The sequence below is a fragment of the Monodelphis domestica genome, chromosome 3 (genome assembly GCF_027887165.1).
Source record: "Monodelphis domestica isolate mMonDom1 chromosome 3, mMonDom1.pri, whole genome shotgun sequence".
NCBI classification, from domain to species: Eukaryota; Metazoa; Chordata; class Mammalia; order Didelphimorphia; family Didelphidae; genus Monodelphis; species Monodelphis domestica.
The window spans coordinates 342471500-342478883 of record NC_077229.1 but is presented as its reverse complement, the minus strand read 5'-3'; the positions used below and the strand labels follow the sequence as shown (position 1 = coordinate 342478883).

General features: G+C 37.0%; 1 long non-coding RNA gene across 2 annotated transcripts; it reads left to right on the top strand.

The window, feature by feature from the left end:
* Positions 1-403: 403 nt before the first annotated feature.
* On the top strand, positions 404-3577 carry LOC103093177 (uncharacterized). Of its 2 annotated transcripts, XR_464228.2 has the most exons (3): positions 404-540; positions 1220-1553; positions 2866-3577. It is a non-coding gene; the product is annotated as an uncharacterized LOC103093177 (long non-coding RNA). The 2 variants fall into 2 exon arrangements; XR_008917762.1 differs by having other exon boundaries at positions 1220-3577.
* Positions 3578-7384: the final 3807 nt, after the last annotated feature.

Sequence of the window (7384 nt, the reverse complement as noted above, 5' to 3'; positions counted from 1 at the left end):
GCCCGTTCTCTGGTTCCTTTCTATCCTCCTCGCTGGCAGGCTCCTGGTTCTTTGAGGGCTTTCTGATCTTCCTTGACAGAGCAGTAGGTCCGGGCTAAAGGTGGAGAGAAGAGAGCCAGGATGGCCCCGTCCTTTTTTTAGGATTGTGCTGGAAAGCGTTTACATGTACCCATCCCCCTCCCTGCTGTGGCTGTTTCTGCTCCAGACCCGGTACTCCCTTAGCCCTTATTTGCCCCCATGTAGGTCCCCATTGTGCCAGCAGACTGAATCCAGGAGCCTCTTAGCCAAGACCGACCACTGACATCAATCCTGGAGTCCCCAACCGAAAGAACTGAATGCATTATTTCCGTGGTCCTGGGGCTGCAGAGCTGTTAGGAGCGGTGACCTTGGGACATGTGGGGATATAATTCTGGCAGTTTTGAGAAGCACTGTGCTGCCTGCTTAGGGCTACGAACATTTCGGGTTGCCGCTTCCCCCTGCTGGATGATCCTGGAATCCTAAGGAAGAAAGGAGGACGTTTCTCTACACTGGCTGCGTTCTGTAGGCACTAACGAGATCGGTTTATAAGCATTTGAATCCAGCCGGATTTATCTCTGAACCTGTCTTCTTTTTAAAAAAATTACTTTGCTTAAATCCTTGGTTTGCTACCTTTTCTGATTCTTGACCCCTCCTGCAGTTTGATCTTGCCTTTGCTTTACATAGCACTTGTAAAAATTCCTTTATTGCCTTCCCTCCATCACTATTACATTGTAAACTTTTTGATAGCCGATCTGTCTTTTTATATCTGGAATATTTGTTTGTTTTTTTACTCAGATCTGTGATTTCATGTGTGAGGAGGCTTACATATGCAAATGGATGCTGCCTTAAAGAGTTGCCATAGCCCCTCAAAGAGAAGTGACTTGCCCAAGGTCCTGCAGTCAGTCTTGCAGTCAACGGGTGTCAGAGGCAGTATGTGAACCTAGGTCTTCCTGACACCTGGAGCAATTATTTTATACTCTGCAATATTGATTTACACATAATAATAATCTAATAAATCTTTGTTGCACTGAGGGAAAGAATATGAATATTTTGTCTTGCTTTTAATGTTTAAAACATTTCTACAAATGTCAGTTTTTCATTTTGGAAGAAGAACATGACATCATTTGGGTGGTATCTTGACTTAACTTGATTTCAGTGTGGTAGAGTTGCCCAAAGTCATTAGCCTTTCTTTCTCTTCCAGAGTAATGGAAGTCCACTGACGGACACAAGTCAAGACCAGCCATGATGACCCTTGATATAGTGGATGATATTGGTATCTTTGATGTCTGATGAAGCTCTAAGCTATAAATGCTCCACAATGTCTGCTTGACTCACCTTCCTTCATAGCCACTGAAATAAATTGTTCTCATCTTCTCTCTTCAGTGGAAGAAATCTCCCTATGCTTGTAGAAAGACTCCTAACTTATGGACAGGTTTGAGACCTGATGGTTACCCTCAACCTGATTTAGCCCATCTGCCAAGATGGTTTTTCCAGGGTTTGGCTATTGCACATGCTGCGGATTCTTGGAGCCACAGGTGATTCCTATAAATATATAGCAGATTCGTATTATGTGTATATAGTAAAAATCTAAATTAATTTTCTAGAAAATCAGGTTAAAAGAATGAAATATTTTACAAAGAGAAAAGAAATATTTCCTTGCTTAAGAAAACCATGATTATGGATATAATTTTTAATGTTGAAATATGTATTTCATGAAAAACATGCTAACTCCATAAAAAGAAATATAAGAATGTGAAATATTATTATATCATTATAATCAAAAATAATAATATAACCTTGGCATTACTAAAACAGTATAATTTATCAAAACAAGACACTTAACTTATCGAAGTCCCAATTTCTCATCTATAAAATACGGGAATAAAATAGTTTGTAAGTTAGCTTAAAAAGTTAAATTGAGTTCTAGATAGATAATCCTATGCATTCTGTCAGTTTAAATAAATCACATTATCTATGATAAAGGGTAATTTAAAAAATTCTACTTTTTTTACCTCTCCAGATAAATGTATATTTCTTACATTATGAATATATCATGTTTTGTTTTCTTTTGTTTTTAAACTTTTCTGTTTTGTCTTAGAATCAATACAAGTATTGGCTATAAGATAGAAGAGCAAGATGATCTAGGCCAGTGATGGGGAACCTTCTAGAGGGGTGGGTGGAATGAGAAATGTCCTCAGGCACCTGTGGAGAGGGAGAGGGGAACAACCTGACCCCATATTCCTCTGGCTTTCTACTTAGGAAATCTGTGCTAGGGAGACAGCACACATGCCCACAGAAGAGGGCTGAGTGCCTCCTCTGGTATGCATGTCATAGGTTCCCCACCACAGGTTTAGGCAGATGGGGCGAAATGACTTGCTCCATAGTTGCACAGATAGGAAGCATCTGAGACCAGATTTGAATAAAGGTCCTCCTGACCTGTGGCCTGGCACTCTACCCACTGTGCAATCCAGCTGTTCCTGTATTATGTTTTCTAATGTCATAATGAAACAGTTGAATAAGCCCATACTTATTATATGCCTATCATGTAAGTGTTCAGCACTGAGTTGGGAGAGGAATGGTTGTAGGGCTAAGGAAATCAGGAAGAAAGCACTTGATAGTTAATTATCCTTACCATCTTGGAGTTTATGGTCTAACAGGGGGCCCAGAGGAATACATCAAAAGATTTATATAATTTAAGAATTATCCCAGAATTTATGATCATTGAGATCATGAAAAAAACATTATTTTGCCTTTGACCAAGCTCAAAAATGTTGTATTATGTTTTGCTGTTACAATAAACATAGTCAGTGTCTATATAAACTTTCACAATTGCCATTGATTATCCAGGTTCTTGGGCCAGTGTGAAATGCTTATACCTCTATTTCTATGGAGCTGGAAAGCAACTGTTTACTAAAGAATATTAAGTTTAAAGAACTCTTCATCTTCATCCATAAATTCATTCCAAAGGATTCAAAGAACTGCCTACCAAGAACATTTCGTCAATCTCTGAAAAGTAGTTCCACAAACTACAGGAGGAAAAAATAATTCCCCAAGTAAATCTCTAATCAGATTAATGTTTTCACTTTGTTTCCCTATTTCCCTCATCTCTCTCAAGTTCTTTTAACTAAATTCTAGATGTATGTGGATACCTCCCACAACCAATATACCACTAGGAGTCACATGCTCTTAGCAGAGGAGAAAATTTAGATCAAGTCTGAGTATCCCAGGGATGCAAGAGCACTCAATGTCTCTTTTATGTCTTAGAATTTTCCTAAGTGAGGTTTCGCATAATACCCAAACATCAGATTAGAGCTAACTTCATTTTACCAGAAGCATATTTTTTCTAAAATTCTTTCACAATTAATGGGTTCCAAAAAACTTCATTAATATTTTTAAAAGTAAAGAAGCATTTATTTCCCTTGTGTCTTTTAGAATGGGGGATCTTAGAAGGGAGGGAAAAGGGGAAGGAGAGAATGTGAATCATATAACCATGGAAAAATAAATTTTTTTAAAATAATTTTTTAAGTGACACAATAAAACATTTTTAATTTAAAAAAAAGAATGAGGGATCTTTACTTTGTGTGTGTGTGTGTGTGATGTTTGGAAGGAACAGTCAAATGAAAAAATTTCCATTCCACAAAGCTCCTATGCTCTCGTTGCAGCATGGTTCCCCAGAGTTCAAAGAGTTTGCCAAATGAACACTAATTTTGCCAGATTTCACCAAGCTGGAAAGACTGAAAATATGATTTGGTAACAAACTGAGTATTGTACGAGAACCAGGCAATTTAAGTTTAGAAAGATTCATCACCTTCAGGTTGTTCACAAAATTATGAAGTCTAACTCTTATAACCCATGAAGCAAATTCTAATAGAAAATCCTCAATCCTTCGTGGTTCCTTCCTCTTTCATAGTAAGAGTATTGAAATTGTATGGGGGAAAGAACTTTAGAGAACTACAAATCATATCATTCTAGACCCTACCATCTAATGACTTTTGACACTCAGAGGCCCAACTCAACTACATCCATAAAGACCATCTCTGTAAATAAAATCAAAAGCCTAAGGATGTTGCAATAGATTGGTCACAGGTTCTTAGAGTTGTGAACTAATGTGTTGCTTTCATTAAATATATTCAAATTCACCAAATAAATAACATGATTTTTATGAAGGAACAATTAATTGTCATGCCTTGATGACAAGGGGATCACCACATAGAAGCATTAGCCAAGGGTAAGTATAATAGTACAAATTAATCTGCAAAATGCTATCGAGGGAAGGGAAGATTATCAATCAAATTATCTTTAAAAAGAGACTATGACTGGAAAGCAAATTTATAAGATTATGTGAAGAGTATGGATAAAACTAGAAGGGCATATGTAAGATACATAAAATTTTTGATATTTAAAAACATGATTTGTGAACCAACTTTGTAAAATAGATTTTTTTTTAAAGGAAGAAAGTGTGAATCTTAAAAACTACTCAGACTGTATCTTAGAAGATTTGGTTTAGCTATTCCCTTATTGTAACAATGGAGATACTTGGTCTAACAAGAATCAGGAATGTATTGGGAACTTCTAAAATCATTCCACCCTAATTAGACATACTTTAGGGAAGATAAAAGTTGTAAACTCCTGTTTGAACAATGAAGGTACTTAACTCATACCTTATAGTGAAGCTAGAACCTTGAGCTAAGTCTATTTTTAGATCTAATACAAAAAGGTGTTAAGTACCCATAAAGGTTAAATTAATCACAAAAAGATCAAGTAACTCACAAAAGGCAAGCTTAACAAAGAAGTGTGAAGTACTCAAAAGATATCATCTAACCAGAAAAGGTGAGAACTAAAGAGTGGTGAGAACTGGGATTTGGCAGTCCTGGAAAAAAAGTGTCTACTGTGATTGGTAGACATGAAAATTTAGGGGAGGTGACATAAGGGAAAATTTCTTTAAAAGGAAGGGGTAAAAAGTCAGAAGGCAGGCAGTTCGGAGTGGAATTGGATTCTGAACTCAGTTAAGGAGATTCAGTGGAGGACTGGAGCTCGTTTGGAGATGGTCTTGTAGTGAGTGATAAGACTGACTCCCTCTCTCTTAGGCTCAGGGAGGCCACTGTAGCAAAGGCCTTTAACTACTACTTGGCTCAGCCTGAGCCAGAACAGTTTAAATTAATTCTCTCTCTCTCCCCTTCCCTTAATTCCTTCTCTCTTTATTAATTAAAATCTCCATAAATCCCCAGATGACTTAGGTATTTTCATATTTGGGAATTTCCCATGGTGACCACATATTTAGATTTTAAGTCAAAACACTAAAATTATCCTTACAGTTTTGGTGTTTATAAAAGGGAGGAACACTGTAGAATAACTTGGTTAGAAGAGTGCTCAGAGATCATTTTCTCTAACCTCCATCATTTTAGAAATCAGGAAACCTAAATGCAGATAGGTTTAAATGATATCCTTAAATTACAAAGCAGAGATAAAACTTCTCTCCTAGTTCTCCTTACTTCCCTTCCAGTGGGTTTTTGAAATGGCATTTCCTATACACCACCATGTATTTAGTTAAAGAAAATAAAGTTTTCTTTAATATAAGGTAAATAAGGTAAATTGTTCTAGTATTGCAAGTGTGTGGAGTGAAAATTTCCTTACCTTAGATGATTTGTGCTGATAGAATAAATTCAACTAGTGGAGCATGAGCAAAATCATGAAGTACATTTGGTATTAGAAATGAAAGTATCCCATGTTGTTCAGTAATTTTTAAATCATGTCTGATTCCTTGACATCCCATCTGAGGTTTTCTTGGCAAAGATACTAGAGTGGTTTGACATTTCCTTCTCCAACTCATTTTACAGGGGGAAAATGGAGGCAAACAGGGTTTAGTGAGATACAGTTAGTAAGTTGCTGAGGCCAGAATTGAACTCAGGAAGATGAGTATTCTTGGCTCCAGGTCTGGGCACTCTATCCACCATGTGACCTAGCTGCCTTATATAGTAAGTGAGACTTGTGTCCCACAGAAAGGTGTCCTATGTAACAAATGTGCCAGTGCCCCCACCCCCACCCCAATCCTATCTAAATTTTATTTTTGACTTTAAGCTCTAAATGCTATCTTTGACTCAGGGTAGATAGAATGATATGAAGTGAGGAATTTAAGACCTTGACAAGAAATGTAAATTGAGTGTGGAAAAGCAATAAATAGATCTCAAACCTGTTATAGAAGAATTTGATCATATGTCAGGAAGTTACAGTGGAAAAGAGAATATATATACATATACACACACACACACATATATATGTATATATATTTGGATACAAAAGACCTAGGTTCTGCCAGTTATTATCTGAGAAATCTTGAACTAAAATTATAATAATAATAAATAATAGCTAGGATCTATATATGTGTAGGCACTGTGATAAGTGCTTTAAAATATTCTCATTTGATCCTCATAACAAGCCTTGGAGGTAGCTATTATATCTCCACTTTATAGTTGGGGAAACTGAGGTAGACACAGGTTAAGTGAATTGCTCAAGATCACTCAACCAGAAAGTGTGTAAGGTTGGATTTTAATTCAGAGCTTACTGGCTCCAAGTCCAAAGCTCTACTCACATGTGCCACCTAGCTACCATGATAGTTAACAAAAGAGAAAAATCCCCAGAAGAAAGTTGATAAAACTGGGGGAAACTCAGTCAAAGTTTGAACTATCTGCAAGGAAACAATTTCAACCTGGACGTGACGGGTAGAGATGATGGTCAGAAGGAAAACTGAGTAATCCAAGATCAATCCAAATCAAAGGGAAGATGTTCTGGGCTGGATCTGGCTCAGGTCAGTTATGTTAGATATTAGAATGAAATGAGATGTTGGTAGGTCATTCACTAGTTAACAAAAAGAGATTTACTTAGCTATAGCTGGAGTAGGATACTCAAAAGAACTTTCAGACTGACTGAAACTCATCAGGTTGAGTAGCCCTCCATTTTCACCAACCAATAGCAGGAAGTCCATAGAGCAACTCAAGGCTATTTACTCAGGTGCCCAGGAAATGATGGCAACAGCCTGAGGCTTTAGTTCCTTGATTCAATCAAGATTCAAAGAAAATGTAAATATATTTTAAGAAAACTATCCAGCCTTGTAAGAGAATGAAGTTAGGATAGGGTTTCCCCCACCTGATAAATATGGGTGTGAATCCTATAATATATTAAAGAACCAACTTAATGAATGGCTCAATGCCATTATGTAACAAGACTATGTACCTGTACTTTATCTAATCTGTATTGAGCTTGTAACCTGAGAGATCCATATAGTATAGCAAAGTAGTTTCTCACTGAAGACACACCAGGGAAGAAAACTATACTGAAAAGAAGGTAAAAAGGAGATTCTGTGTTGCCA